The sequence below is a fragment of the Triturus cristatus genome, chromosome 6 (assembly GCF_964204655.1).
Source record: "Triturus cristatus chromosome 6, aTriCri1.1, whole genome shotgun sequence".
In the NCBI taxonomy this organism is placed as follows: Eukaryota; Metazoa; Chordata; class Amphibia; order Caudata; family Salamandridae; genus Triturus; species Triturus cristatus.
In genome coordinates, this window is record NC_140589.1 from 86,050,251 (window position 1) to 86,067,347 (window position 17,097).

A 17,097-nucleotide genomic window follows, 5' to 3' on the forward strand; every position below is an offset into this window, starting at 1 on the left:
GCATGGATTTTTATCGCTGAGAAAGCGTGCTATTAGCAACGCTTTTCTCAAAAGCGATAAAAATCCTCGCGCTAACTGCCTAACGTGAGATTATCACTGGAAACCCAGCAATAATCTCACGCAATGTGGCGTTAGCTTGTTGATAGGGCCTCACAAACTTAGCCATGATATCCACCTTCCATAGGATATCATGGCTAAGTCAGTCCTGAAGCAGGCGTAAGGGAAAGTAGCGATAACAGGGGTTATCGCTACTTTTCTTGCCGCTATGCTTCATAGCGTGGGGCTTGATGATAGGAGAAATGTCGCTTAGCGACATTACTCCTGTCATGTCAGGTCAGGAACGCCCACTTTGCACATCATTAGAGATGCAAAGCTGGGCGTTAGGAATTAGTGCGCTAATGCAAGGTTTCACGCGTTAGCGTGACCTTGCTAATTAAGCAATAAAATTACCGCCGCTTTTCGTCCGAAAACGGCCGTAAAAGCGCGATAATTCTATTGCCTCGCCTTGCTGATATGCCCCTATGTGTGCTACTTTATGGTGAGTCAACACTGCCGCTGGATAAATCTCTGATCTCTCTCTCCAGCTAGAACATTAATCACAAGAGTTATCGTGACATTTGTATTGCTGCCTGAAAGCTGGCCGCACAAAGGAACTCTGCAGCAGGTGCTTTTAAATACTTATTTCTAAACACAGCACCCCACTGCACTCTCCCTTTCATCAGGTTTCAGACCGTGAAATAGCCGGGTGCAAAACAGTGACCATATCCGTTTCCTGCATTTTTTCTAATTCCAGGTCTACCAGTAACTCCTGTTAGAAACTGAATTGAGAAAAATGGGTTACTCTGAAGGAGTACTGTTAAAATTGTTCCTGGCATGAATTTAAGAAGTTTTTGGCAAGAATTTAAGAAGTTTGTCTTTGTTTGATTGTTGATGTTACAATTAGGAGCTGATCTTCTACCGCAAGGATGTTATACAAAATGTAACATTTCAGGCAGCTTAGGTGTTGAGCTGTGATTCACGGTGCTGAGGGTGAGAAATTTTACCTGGAACCTTGAGGGAGACATGTTCAATGCCTAGTCTCCAAAGCCAAGTCAACTGGAACCTAAGAAGCTCAAAAGGAGTTAAAAGGGAAGTGAATAGAAAGGAAATAAGCATTGGTAAATACAATAGGTTTCGCCTACGTGATTAATAATAAGCTGTTTTTTGTTGTAGGTTGAAGCTTGGTGAGTATTTGTGCAATATAAGTTACTGAAACTCTGTTAGTGTTGTCACTTGTATTTTGAGAATGGCAATATATTGTTCTGTTACTGGTGGTATTATAAAGGAGTTAGATAAGGTAAATGGTGGAGGACAAAAAAAAACCTGTCCTCCATGTACCCGATAAGTACAGTGTGAATGCAGATGAGGCTGGGGACCAAGATTAAGTGAGACTGCGCCGCATGTCGCTGGCTGCGCCTTGCTCTGACTGGACAGACATCTCGCAGCAATAAATGCTGAGTCATGCCGCGGGGTACCCTTGTGTGCCTCTGCAAACAAATCCTAATGTTCATCTCTGTAGTTTGAAGGAAAATGATTTGAAAGACTCAGAGGTTAGTTTATTGGATGGGGAGAACAATGTCAAAAAGATAGGAGCTGTATCTGTGGAAACAGAAATTAATAAAACAAGTTGGGAAGCAACGACGAGTGACCAGGGAAGAGGCAGCAAGACACGGGGAGGAGAGAGACAGCCTGCAGAGGCACTCGCAAGAAGTGCTTGTTAGGAAATGCAAACAAGCAACACAAGTGAAGAGGCTAAGGGCTAGGTGAGCTTCTGGAGGGAATTCTGTGCTATTGGCTCGGTCCCAGAAAACACACGAAAGAAACGAGAAGAGGATGTGGTAGAGCAGCCAGAGCTGCCGACTTCAGACCTGGGGACCATTGTTCAAGTCTCAGCGTCGGCTCAGCATTCTGTAATTCTGTGCAAATAATTTAATCTCCCCGCCACTACAAAAAATTAATGTGTATTGTAACTGGTGCTCATTTAAAACGCAAAAAACATTTTAGTACACTACAAGCATGAGAATTTAACTCATTATAAACGCATAACAATTACCCCTCCCTCACAAGACAAACCACAGAAAACTTGGTGAAATCAAACTACATGCTGCAGGCTGTAAATTGAGTTTTTTTTTTAAACAACAACAGGCTGTTTGTGGAGTTTTGCAGTGGTATCTCTTGGTTTGTAGTGCTGTGTAACATATCAGGTGGACTGGGTAAACAGTTTAAAAGGGGTGTGATTCGGTTTAAAGGAGCGCTGCATAATAAAGGTGTAAAGCAGCCTTCCTTGGCACTCACAGCAAGATCCTGCCGCTGCTGAAAGCAAATCTGCCAAATGGGTTGAGCTCCGTCTTGGTAGGAGGAGGAGCGAAGGCCATGAAGGGGTCAGGGTGAGAGGAGTGCAAGCTCCAACGATGAGGGGGAAGCAAGAAGAACAAGCATTGGCATAGCCAATAGGTCTCACTTTTGGGACCTTATAAGTGTTTAGCCATGCAACTATTGTATAACTAAATACTTATAAGGTCCCAAAAGCGAGACCTATTGGCTATGCCAATGCTTGTTTCTGTTTATTACTGCTCTGTAGTAATGTCGGCACCCGTGCTTTAGCTTAAACATCTTAAGCTAAAGTCGGGTGCCGAGATTGCTTCAAAAGTAAAGAATTGTCTATTTCTTTACTTTTGAAGCAATCTAAGCACCCAACTTTAGCCTAAGATGTTTAAGCTAAAGCACGGGTGCCACCATTACTACATAGAAGGAATAAACAGGAAAAAAAACTGGCTCACGGAGCACATCAAAGCGGCCGCGAAAGTGATCGCGATCAAACATTAAAGCGGCCGTGCAAGTGAGGCGCGCGCGCCCGCGCACATGCACTGTAGCTCTAGGCTACAGTGGTAGCACTTTTTTGAGCCCTCACAAAAAGTCTCGCCAGACCAGCGCATGCGCTGGGTCAGGCGAGACGTAAAAAGCCCTTGCTGATGGATGCTGCTCGCATAAAAAGCATTTAGAAAGGGGACAAAGCTGCAAACTCAGTTTCTCAAATTCACATGACGCCAAAACTCCAAGTTGTTTTCAAGTTCTAAAAGTCACCAGCTGTAGCCATTGTAGAAGTCTTGTCTTGGGGATAGATTTTATAAATGCCTTAGAGTAACTGAAAATAAAACAATGTTTACATGTTAGGCAATTAGTTTGGTAATTTGCAAATCCACTGAATTGAATCGGGGTCCTATAATACAGTTCTACAGAGTGTATTTAGGCCATATGAATCCTTGCTATGCCTCTGCATGATGTGCTTAAAGCGCCCTCCGAAAGTAAAGCTGGGTGAGAGGGGAAACAATGTGGTGTTGGGGCAGAGAGGATGTGGCGTTGCTTCCAGAGCTGCTGACTTTAGAGCTGGGGAACCAGGTTTGAATCTCAGCATCAGTTTAACATCCTGTAAGCAAATTTCTTAATCTTCCCGTGCCTACAAATAAATATGCAAAGAACTCGCACCTAATAAATGTTACTTTAAAATTCTGTAAGAAGCACGGCAGCACAGTCACCAAAAAGTAGGTCGAAAAAACTGCGCCCCAAGTCCCGACTCCATAGGAAACAGCAGGTTTAACAGAGCCACCTGCTGCAGGCTAGCTAAGGTGCACAGTGGTGTTAGGAACTAGTAGTACAAACAGGGTTGAGGGCATTAGGAAATTGGGAGGCTTGTGGATAACCTGTGCTGTCTTCTACTACAGATTGCCAGGCTACAATGGACACTTAAGAAGTTTCATTTGCCACCTTGTCACCAGCTTTACAAACTATAGAAAGGGAACCAAACATTGCAAATGTTGATATAGTAAACGAGTTGCAACTCTCTCACCTTGTACCTCGCAGGTTAATCCCTTCGGTGCAGTTCTACCACCACAGCCTGAAACAGCCAATGACTCAGATCTGCTTCCTGCTCGTGCCAGGGCATTTTCCTCATTGCCTTCAGAGAAATACAAGACCTCTTCGTCTTTTTGGCAGAATCCAAATTACATTTTGTGGCAAAGTCACAACACTTTCAACAACATACAGCCAAGGTCTCCTTCATATTGGCTTACCTCACTTAAAACACACTTACTAGGGCAACTCCCTTCATCCTATTCATCCTACTTGATGACCCCTGTCTGCAGTCTTATGCTACCTGAGGGTTCAGTTTCGTTCTATTTTTGGGAATAAACACATTATCCAGGAAGCACAAGTGGGGTTTGTAACCTTCATCCAGGGAATTCAAGATTGAATTCAGCATACAGCCCGCCTTCAGAGGCTATGAGGATACCGCTGTAGCTTTTTATCAAAGATTCCACGAAGAACTGAAAGAACTCAATATCTTAGGTAAATAGACCAAACATAATTAAACCATTAATTGATTTGGTACCACAAATTTATCAACAGCGTACAAATTGTTGAAGGGAACGACGAAAAAAGTGTGAAGAATCACATATTCTCCCAGAATTTGCAAAGAAACCCTTCTAGTAGCTACTCCTGGTGAAGAACCTGTTCGCTAGGTAGTCCCAGAAAGAGGTTGACAACCAATGAAAGAAAACATAGGCGAAGAGAAAATATATGTAGGTGCTGGTCATTGGCAGGGAAAACATCCATGCTCCACCCTGAGAAGTGGGCAGGAGAAGAGTACAAAATGTCACGAGCCAGCTGCAGACTGCCAATTTGTTCATAGTCATAGTGGTATCCTTGCCTAAAGCACATGTCTTTGTAGCTGCTTTACAGTATTCCATAAAAATGTCATCTTTATGGATACCAAGTTTGTTCAGATGTATCAGGTGCCTTTGTCCTTTAAAAAGATAGTAGGATCTGTCTGTGAAGTGGATGGTACTCCCTTAACATGAGGGAATGTTATGGAAGAAACACACCTGCTTTCTCTTACAACTATCTCTGATAATTTGGAGTTGTTTATTTATAACATTATCGATGCTCCTGCTTATTCAATCAACTCAGGCACGCCGTGTCCAGGCATCCCCAAATCGACTGGGTGAACAGTACTATTGCTTTTTCTTCTCCTGATTGCCAAATAACATTCTTTCCCCATCAGTTCTATAAAGGGCATTACAAAACTGGCCAATGTTACGCCATCAAGCAATATTTTCTGTACAGTAACACCTCAATATCAGTGTTATATGTTTGTATTTGAAGAAAAAGAAGCAAATATCTTACCACCCCACAGTCCTTTTGATTGTTCCATTGATTTGATTCCTGGAGCTCACTTACCTCATTGTCTGATATTTGCCTTCACTGTATGCGAAGAAAAACAAAAAACAGTTAATTGAAGATTCTTTGGCTGAGGGTTTTATTTGTTACTCCACATCCCCCGCTAGGTCACCTATCATCTTTGTCTCTAAACCTCATGGAGAATTAAGACAGTGCATAGACTATAGTGAACTTAATGCCACTGCTGTTTGCAGTCGACATCCCTTACCTCTAATTTCCATCTTATTGTATCAACTAAGGCAAAAAAATGGTTCACAAAGCTCTATCTTCACAATGTTTGTAATATGATATTGATAAAAGAGAAAGCTGAATGGAAGACTGATTTTAACCTCATAAAGCCACTTGACTTAGCCAATACACTAGCAGCATTTCAGCATCTTCTCAATGATGTTCTAAGAGACATTCTTGATGTGTTCGCAGTGCCATATTGGCTGATATTATGAGCCACACTTCTACACCGACAGAAAATAAACAGCATGATGAAGAACTACTGCAAAGACTCCGGTTCTACTATGGCTAAATGTATTGGTTGCTGGTGTATGGCATGAAAATGTATGCTGCCTGGGTTGGCGTGTCCTCCAGATGTCAGAGAGATGCATACCCTGTAGGAAGTCTTTCAGAGTCTCAGTCATACGGGGTTTTGTGTGCAGTCGGGGTGGGTCACGGTCCTACGTTCCCTCTAATACACAGTTCACGTCTCCCGACATTATTACTGCTGCACATACGTATGGTGTTGCGGCGGTCATGACAGAGAGGAAAAAAATGGGGGAATCCACATTAAGGGCAGTAACGTTTATGATACATATTACTCTCCCCTCCAGCATACCATGCAGCATCACATACCACCCCTATGAGTCCACCACGTGATGTAAGTGTTGGACGGGAACGCCAGGCCCACCCCTCGCATAGCCTGAATACGATGTAGCCTATATCTGGCCCATCCATCTGCGTCTAACACAGGGCAGTGTGTCTCCCCACACAGGTTTCCTGCAGGCATGCAATTAACACTCTATAACGTTTTAAGTAGGCAAATACACATCTCCGTTTTTCAAATGCTGCCAATCCCCGGACATTCCAAGTGAGTATTCTCAATGGGGTAGAAGCCATAGCAACCAATCTTCAATTTGAGTTTTGCCCCCCCCCTTTACCTGCTACCCCTCCTATCCTCCCTCCAGAGAGTTCAATTTGAGCTACATAACTGACACTCGGACCTGAAGTTATTGTAAACAGACCCAACCAGAACACAACTCGTTGAACAGTAAAAACTCCCCAATCCCCCATCCCCTTGGGCAGCACTGCTGGTCCAGCCTCCCCCCAGCGGCACAGAGTTAGAACCTGTCGATGCCGCCCCATGTCCCAGCACAAAAACAAATTACAGAATATAAGTAATTGTTGCACCGAAATCCATTGTTCCTTGTCATTATGCATGTCTGCCAATGGGCCGCCAGTTACATGGACCTGATCTTTCACTGTCATCCCGATACCACCTGGGGTGCATTGCCCTTTCCCCAGTTCCAATTACGTGTGGGCAACTTTGACTTCTGTTCTGAGACCCAGCTGCCACCCACCGCTCCTTCAGTTCAGGCTAGTACAGTGTCTCCGGACATAGAATATTGGATAAAGAACGCAGTATTCAAGCTTCAGATTAGCCTCACAGATAGAGAGCAGGACCTGGTCACCCAACTTCTTGCTCCTCACCGCCGCAGTTCGGCTCCCACTCTCGCATGGACACTGTTAACCCTTCGCAGGTCCCTCTCCTTGTCCCACGGGGCTTCCACACGCAAGGCCTGCTCTGCCCCAGAGGGACACAATCTGCTCGGCTTCTTATCGCCGCACCAATAGCCAAGCAGCCGGGGTTCACTCCGCCACAGCAGGCCACTTCTTCGGCCGCAGCTAGCTGCGCTGCGGTTACTCCGGTCACCTTCGCTGCGTTTGCCGCCTCCGAACGCCGCAGCCAGGGAGACTCTCTGGTTTTACAGGGGCCCTACAAAGGCCTTTACTACCGCTGGGCCTCGGTGCTCAATATGGCAAATCAATTACAAATCCTTTCCTGGACACAGGCGAGCCGCGCCAGGCGACGGCCTAGCCAATCATTATAATATAGGGACTTTGGCGTGTATAATTACTGCGCCCGATCCTCATACAAGATGGCGTCGGGGAGTCTTCGTGTCGTTTCTCTGCCCCGAAATCCGAGAGGTAACAGCTGAAATTACCCTCGATAATGCTAATGTGAGTGCTTGAGTGCTAGCTATCACCTTTCACTTCTGTGTGGGCCATGGTGTCAAGAGATCACTTCAGGATTTTGTTGGATTCTTCACCGCCGGCAGGAGCTCCAGCGAACACGTCTACCCGGCCATCCACGTAGGCCACACCCCGCTAATGGTGGTAAGTGTATCTGCTTTTGGGACACCTTGGATGCTTTTAATTGCCTATTGTAGCATTAATGAATTGCTTACTTTGCAGGAAGTAGTGTGCTTCTGACTTATTTACCTGAGCTGATGGACCAATGTTTTTTCTCTGTCTATCCTAACTCCGTTACCTCTTACCCTCCATCCTTAATGTCTTCAGTACAAATGGGCTGGGACCATTAGGAATTTGGGTGGCTGGTTGATATTCTGCACAGTCCTCTACTCTGGTTATGACGGAGGAATACCAGGTGGGCCGATTAACCTTGCACTCACTTGCAAGGTGACAACGACACCTAGCTCATCCTCTTCCTCACCAAAGAACCCAACATCACCAGGCACAACGCCCAAGAAGGGATTAAAGCTGTCGCCACCTAGATGAAGAAGAGCTGCCTGAAACTCAACTCCGAGAAAAAAGAAGTCCTCATTTTTGGCTTTGCCCCATCCGCCTGGGATGACATCTGGTGGCCCACCCTCCCTCGGAACTCCCTCCCCGATGGATCACAGACAAAACCTCAGCATCATACTAGACTGAGCGCACACGATGAACTGCAAGATCAAGTCTATATCCTTGGCCTGTTTCTACACCCTCCGCATACTCTGAAAAACGTTCAAATGGATCCCACCCAAATCCAGAAGAACGGTCATGCACGCCCTCATAAGTAGCAGACTGGATTACGGCAACGCTCTTTACGTCGGAATCAACAAGAAATTACTTCACAAGCTCCACACCATCCAGAATGCCGCAGCCAGACTGGAACTAGCATCCTCCGCCACCACCACATCACCCAACACCTCTGCGATTTCCACTGGCTAGCCATCAAAAGAAGAATAATCTTCAAGCTCCTCACTCATGCTTACAAGGCCCTCCACAACATCGGACCAACATACCTAATTGACCGCCTCTCCTTCCACGCACCCAAGAGACACCTCTAATCAGCTGACCTCTTTCTGGCCACCATCCCACGCATCTACAAGACGAGAACGGGAGGAAAGTCCTTCTTCTACCTCGCAGTCAAGGCCTGGAATGACCTCTCACTCCACCTCTGGCAAACCCATACACTGCTCCAGTTCAGGAAGGACCTCAAGACCTGGCTTTTCTCATGACCCCAGCTCTCAACGCAGCCACCCCTTCCTCCCCCCAGCGCCTTGACACCCTCAGCGGTGAATAGTTGCGCTATACAAAACCCTGATTGATTGACTGATTCACTTAGACTCAGTCTACCCTTGTACCTTTCTGGGACTACAGTACTGCCACAGTGCTCCTTGATGACTGCAGTGTGTCTTCTTGGTGCTTTAGAAAATTATTAAATAAATAAATGTGTTCACGGAGTGATTTGGTGCTCTATTTGGTTGCTCAACATCAAATCAAAATAAGCTTTATTCGAAGTCACAAAGTGAATCATAAAAGCTACAAAAATACATCCATAACAGAGTTTAAAAACCAAAGTGCAAATTTAAAACAGAATACAAGAAATTATTCTATATAAAAACATGTATAAAAACTGTTGTCGCTGCATAATCACTCAATTTACTATTTACAACTGCTTCCTGTAATTAATAACGGCCAGCAGAAATCGTAACATAACTACACATGTGTATAAGTTCGGTAGCATTTGCAAATAAAAGCCAGACGGCATTGTGTAAAACCCAGCTGTAATAACAAGGGTTTAATTAGTTTCTTTCTCAGCCCTGAAAAGTGTTTACAGAAAAGGACAGTATGCATGGTATTCTGTGGTGAGGTATCATCACACGTGCAATTCCCCAGGTCAGGTGACCAGTTGTTAATAGTAGGAAAACTAATTAAACGGTGGAAAATTTCCAACCGAAAGCGGGCAACAAGAACCTATGACGCTGATTATACACATTGGCTAAGTATGGTTGCATATAGAAACTAGTCAAGATCATTTGATTCCTCAACATCTGGGTAGTTTCTTTTCGAGTAACAGTGGGGGCTGGAACCCCTGTCATGACTATGGTGTATGGGCTAGCTGCTGGCAATAAATCAAGAACAGGCAGATCCTTTGAACTCCTAACGCACAAGGGGCCATCAGGCGCAATGGACTGTGCAATGCCAGGACCAACCCCCAGGCCCCCCCTCCTCCCTCGAGCTCATCGGTGGGTTTATTGGGAGACGCTTCGTTGAGTACCAAGGGGCAGGGAACTTGGCCCCCATCAGGACTTCAAGTCCCAGGACTGCACGGGGCTCACGCCAGCTGCCCTACCTCCGCCACACCTCGCAGCAGCAGCAGCTAAACTGCACCTCGCGCCTCCCGCTCCGCGGGACACGCTTCGTTGAGTACCAAGGCGCAAGGAACTTGGCCCCCATCAGGACTTCAAGTCCCAGGACTGCACGGGGCTCACACCAGCTGCCCTACCTCCGCCACACCTCCCAGCAGCAGCTATTTAATTATCTACGACATCCGCTTAGCGGAACGCACGCAGATCGCGCGCGGACGCGCCGGGCGAAGCCCGGGCCAAGGGCGGGCCCGTCTAAGCCCGTTGTAGCCAGGAGGAGGCAGGGCTGGGCCACGGCTCTAACGCCTTAGGCTCTGTCTAATACACCTGATTGAAGTCTGTCTCGGAGCAAGCATACCATCAAGGGGTGAGAGGTAGTGGGGGTCACTGTACTGATTAACGAAAGAAATTTAGGGGCATATTAACAAGTCGGCGATATGAAATTATCGCCGCTTTTGTGTCCGTTTTCGGGCGAAAGCGGCGATAATTTCATCGCCTTATCAGCAAAGACACGCTATCGCGTGTCTTGCTGACTTAGCGCCCATTTGCAGCACGCCTCCGATCGCATCGCTAATGAGATGCAAAGGAGGCGTGCCTGACAAGACTCCCTTGGGAAAATATCGCGAAGGCAGCTTCGCGATATTAACAAGGGAGGGTAGTGATTTTTTAAATCACGTTAAGTATGCCTTAACGCAGGAATTTAACGTCTGTTAAATTCCTGACTAAGGCATACTTAACATGGGGGGTGGATTTTGTGGCTAAGACCACAGGCCCTATCATCTAGGATATCGCCATTTTCCACCATGGAAAACGGCGATATCCCAACTATCTCTGGAATTTTTATCGCCTCGGCGATGATCGTTGTTAATAATGCGCAAACCGGGCGATAAATTCCAGAGATAGCCGGCGATAAATATGCAAGCGCTAAGCGCTCCTTGCGATATTTATCGCCGGCCCTAGTTAATATGCTCCAAAGTAGTTTGCCTGGGAGGTATATATCGGTTCCTTGGTTCCTCAACAGTTAGGATACTCACGAACATTATTGCGATGAACAAAGGGAGAGTTCTGGAGGAAAAAGGGGCAGGGAAGTTAAAAGGGACACTTGATTCATTTTTTGTAAGAACTGAGTCGGCCCTGGCCCAAGAAATTCTCGTGGTTGAGAAAAGACTCTCAATGGACTCTGTGACAGCACAGAAGAGGTCGTCCATGGGGGCCGCCGTATTGGTGAGATCTCCGAAGTTACTCACCCCGGGAGTGAAAGAAGGAGAGAATATGCCCCACAGCGAGGCTGGACTATCGATGCAGAGGATGAAGTGTCTGAGCTCGCGTCGCAGGGGGCGAGCGCAGATACAGGGGAAAAGCCCATATTGGAGTTTGTTCGAGACAGTCATGACCACATTGAGCACACCACGAAGAAGAGGCTGGAGGGTGTGGAAATTAATATGGGATCATTACCACTCCATGGGGCGGCTTTATTGGCGGGAGGGTCGGCACAAGTAGATATATTGAAGGTAAATGAAACGATCATACGGGGAGTAGGGGAGGTGGTGACTCGATCAAAAAGGGCGCTTATTGATAAAAGCGGGTAGAGCAGCGTACTTGTTCTAGCAAGTGATTCCCTAGTACTGGTGAAACGCTCACGAGGGGCGGGCGAAATATGGCCAATGGTAAAACTAACAAAAAAGATCTATCAAAAGAGGGAAGGAGCATAGGCACCCAAGCGCTTGGAGGGAAATCATATTGCACTAACTGCAGAGGGATAGAAAACGGGGATGGGGCTGATGGCGCATTCTGGTTGAGGTTGGAAACTCTACTAAATTGCCATCTAGCTCCACTTCGTGAGAAAATTACCTCCCTTGAAGAGGAAGTGTCCTCTTTTTTAGCACAGAATAAGGGTCAAACCAGCACAGTGGCCCCTACTATTTCCCATAGCACAGAGGTGGCAGATAGGCTGATCACGGCTAGGCCAGCACGATATAGTGACGGGCCGGGGGGTGAAACACAGCCAGATCGACAGCAAAGTGAAATGGAGGATGCCAGGGTTAGCGTTCATGCAGAGCGGACGAGGGTTGACACTGACAGTGAGGATAGATCGAGAAGGGAGGAGATGGCCACAAATTGGAGGAAAAAAGGGCAGGTAGGGCACCCAATAAACCCACCGATGAGCTCGAGTTAGGAGGGGGGCCTGGGGGTTGGTCCTGGCATTGTACAGTCCATCGCGCCTGATGGCCCCTTGTGCGTTAGGAGTTCAAAGGATCTGCCTGTTCTTGATTTATTGCCAGCAGCTAGCCCATACACCATAGTCATGACAGGGGTTCCAGCCCCCACCGTTACTCGAGAAGAAACTACCCAGATGCTTATCAATAAAGTAGCCCATTGGTTAAGTAGAAATGCCCAATTTAACCCGGCGAATTATAGGCACATTTTAATGGCGAGAAGGATTTCATGGATTGGTGGGACTAGGAAGTGCTTCGCGGGAGATACCGTGATTTTAAACTTCAGATTCCCGGGGCTGGTCCAGGACCTCCTTGCCCATTCCAGGGGTGGCTCCTGGAGGGGGGGGAGATGCAGCCATCCTGCTACTACCACTGGGTTTCTTTTATAGGGATCCAAGGAGAGGAAAATCAAACGTGAAGAATTGGAGCGAGCTCAGGGGGAGTGCGGGAGCAGGGCCTCCGCTTGTCTCAACTAATCATTTTGCTGGATTGGTAAACACTCTGGGACTAGATGACATTGATTGACTCAATGGAAGTATTTGCATGGGGGAGGATTCCAATGAGGCCATTGATTTCCCCAGTTATGTGGGTGGAATCCCCTTAGTAACATCAGGGAACACCTTAATTACCACCCACGGGGAAATAGCCTGTGGTACCTCTCATCCCATAGAGAAGGCCCATATATTACAAGCTGAGTCCGCGCTCATAAGCGACCCGATATTGGCCAGCTCAGTCATTTTAACCGAGGGCTCCATTAAGATCATTTCGTGGAATATAGCGGGACTCTCGGCTAAGTTAATAAATAGTGACTGGCTCGTATATATAAAAAAATTCCAGGTCATATGTCTGCTGGAGAGTTGGTAATGGGATAGGGACTCGCTCGCTTTGGAAGGCTACAAAATGTTTTTTGTCCCGGCACAGAAAGGACTTATGGGCAGAGCAAGGGGAGGACTCGTCACATATGTGGATCTTAAACTTAAGGGGAGATGGGAAGACCTGTGTTTGGATTCTGGTGAACTACAAGGGCGAACACTATGCATGAGGGGACAGAAGATACTCCTTGTAAATTTTTATAATGCGAAACAAGCGGGATTCCCATTAAATAGCCTGAAAGAATTAGAAACTAGATTGGCGGGGGAGGTGGATCAGGGAGGGCGTACGCACCAGTTGGTGCTCGTGGGGGACTTTAACTGCCACCTTTGTCCCAATGTAAAAATAACTAGATGCGGTGATTGGTCATCTTGCCCACTGGAAAAGGGCCCCCACTTAGAACATTCAAAGGAGGGATACGAGCTAAACAAGGTGCTGGGAATTTATGCCCTTCAACACAACATGGACCTGTTAATAGGAGGGGTACGGAGCCGGGTCCATCCAACCTTTAAAGGGAGAGGCTGTGATTCTTTCATAGATTTTATTTTTGTATCCAACATATTGAAGCAGGCAGTACTGGGGTTTGACATAGAACCGAGTATCTTTAGTGATCATAACCCCCTTGTAATTGCACTCAGGGATCCTAGCATGACTAGCCCACAAGAGAAGAGGGGTGCAAATGGGGTTCTAATGGCGGCTGACCAAGGGAGAAGACTCAGATGGGCCCATATGAATGTTGATGCATTTTATGGTGCACTCATGGCGGATAAACAGCAGAATGTCTGGAGGTGTTTGAGCCCTACAGTAGAAGGTGTTGACCTAGTCAAGGCTTACGAAGGGGTCACAATGCACATTGACAGCTTACTCCTGACTAATCCCATCAAAAAGGGGTCGAATGAACATGGTTGGTTCGATCATGCTTGTTCTAGGGCCCAGAGAGAGCTTAAATTGGCATTGAAAACTCTCCCCAGGGATAAAATCAGGGTTGCCACCTGCCGGGGCCTATACAAAGAGGCTGTCAAATGCCGTAGAACTGCCCTGCAACAGCAGGCATGGGAGAATCTGAGGGAAGCAGTAGATACAAAAAATATGACGGCATTTTGGAAAGTTATTAATGACCCATGTTTCCAAGATAGGGATAAACCCAAGATCGTAAATCACATCCTGCCGGAGACTTGGTTCGTGCACTTTAATGGCCTGTATAATCACTGTACCGAGGAGAACCACCCAGCAAATGAGGAGGGCTCCGGAAGAGTGGGACATACAAACTTCTCACTGAGTGAAATTAAGGCGGGCATAGAGGGCCTGTCTAGAAACAAAGCGGCCGGTCCAGATGGGGTCCCCCCGGACTTGTTTCTTAGCCAGGTGCACTTGTGGGTCCCTACACTGACTAGGGTGATTAATGCCGCAGTAAATACGGGCATGCCTGCCTCATGGTCAACTGCAAAAATTGTGGCAATCTTTAAAAAAGGAGACAAGGAAAGCCCATCTTGCTATCGACCCATCTCCCTTATAGACGTGACTGTGAAAGTTTTAGGCAGGGCCATTCTAAATCGCCTTTTAGATTGGGCAGAGGAAAACAAGATTATTACCGACACGCAGTATGGTTTTAGAACGGGACGCCTTCCCCCCACTGACACAATATATATAGGCAGTATGTCCATAAATCAATTAAACTGTGTCCACAGACCAAAAAGAGAAAGAAATTATTTTTTTGAATTATTTTTCACATTTCAATTTATTTTTCTAAAATGATGCTGTACATACTACCATCAATGTGGTAGCAAGATAGCTGCTGGTATTCATTTAGCACATAAACATCAAAAAACATTATAAAATAGAATTTGACATACTAGGTATAAAAAGTAATATCATCATGTGTGTAAACCTAATTGCCGTTTTTCTATCTGGCACCAATTCTCTGGAAGATATAATTATTTCTTCTTCACTTTAGTTTTTTTACTCTTTGGTATCCACTATTTGGGATACCCATGCTGTGTCACCTTCATTGTTATCTTTAATACACAGACTATCTGGTGATGGATCTATGTTCTTATGTTGGCTATCTGTGGTTGGGATTGCATCCGTACCTGTAGTTCTATTTGTGAAATTGTGTTTATTTTGCCTTTGTGTTCCACAGACCCTATACATAATGTGCTGCTTCATACCCGACATGTAAATCCTGATTCAGCTTTTGAAAGAAAGTATCTGGTTTACCGTACTGAGACCGTCAAAAGTATTTTGCGCACTGAAGAAGGAGCTCACTTTCAAGCTTGGGATCTCCGAAACGCGCGTCGGCGCTTCACTGTCTTGGTTATGTCGTATCTTTCCTATTATTTTGTATTTGACAGAGATGTTTTGAATGGATTGACTCAACTTTAAATATTGTTGGGTTGTTTAACAGCAATTAGGTTTACACACATGATGATATCACTTTTTATACCTAGTATGTCAAAGTCTATTTTATAATGTTTTTTGATGTTTATGTGCTAAATGAATACCAGCAGCTATCTTGCTACCACATTGATGGTAGTATGTACAGCATCATTTTAGAAAAATAAATTAAAATGTGAAAAATAATTCAAAAAAATAATTTCTTTCTCTTTTTGGTCTGTGGACACAGTTTAATTGATTTATGGACATACTGCCTATATATATTGTGTCAGTGGGGGGAATGGGCTCCTGTTTTTTGTATTGACTCTTCCCTGACTACCTTCCCCTCCCATTCACTGTTTCAGGGTCCCTCTTTGTTGCATATTTGTTTTTTTTGTTTTTTTTTGTTTTTTTAGAACGGGACGCTCCACTACTGACCAATGTCTTAACTTGTACCTGTTGACTGCCAAGTACACGGTCGCAGGTCAAGTGACTGTGTACTTGGCTTTCATGGATCTGACAGCAGCTTTCGATAGAGCTGGGTGTGGACCAGGCCCTAGTAAATATATTGAGATCTCTACACTGGAACACGCTAGCCCAGATTAGGTATAATGAACAGGGGAGCATGACCAACCAATTCTCATGCACAAGGGGAGTCAGATGGGGTTGTATTCTGGCACCCTTTTTATTCACCTTGTATATAAATGGCCTGGAGAATGCATTGGTGAAACTGGGAGTCGACACACCCAGGACAGGCTTTATGCAGACGACGCAGTTCTCTTGGCTCGGACCCCTCTGGGCTTTCAAAGACTGTTAGATGGGTTTGTGCAGTTTATGGAGAATTTGGATCTGTCGGCAAACCTTGCCAAATCGTACATCATGGAGGTAGGGAAGGCGCCCAAAAAGAAATACGAGTACATGATTGGGGCACACCATATAGAAAAAGTTCAGTCTTTCTCATATTTGGGAATGTGGGTTGACACCAGGCTCAATTTTAAACCTCTGTTTGAGGAGAAATGTCGCACCCTAACTAGAAGTACGGGTGCGATTATGAACTTCGCTCACAGGTTGGGCCGCTGGTCTCCGGACCAGATTTTGAAACTTTATAATTCTATATGATGTGCCAAACTACTCTATGGTAGCGAAGTATGGGGACTTACTGACACAAAAATTCTTAACATCGAAGAGAACAAATTTCTCAGGAGATTGTTAAACGTCCCTCAGAGTACCTCGTCAACCATCATTTATGAGGAATTGGGTACCATGTACATAAATGATAATTTGAAACTAAAGCCCATCAGCTGCTGGATCAAAATCTGGACAAACCCTGAGGCCACTTTGACTAGGGAAATCATTAATGATTGTTTGCTCCGAGAAAAAGGGATGACCATTCCATGGTTAAACTATGTAAAGGAATCCCTTGAGGCCCTGGGCCGTGTAGACCTCTTCATTGACCCCATGAAATTGTTGGCCAAGGACAAGGAGAGTGTCAAGGGGGAGTTTCTGACCTATTTGGGTTCGTGTAGGGAAGATAATGAGATTAGAAAACCAACGGTGAGGGCTTACCTTTTAACTAAATCATGTCTGGTCATTGAATCTTATCTTTGTCTTATCCACAATGCCCAAGATAGATTTTTAATGACACGTTTTAGGCTGGATCTACTACACCACAGCCTAGCGGTGCCGGCAGGTTTTACGAGGACGGTAGAACAGAAGGGTCC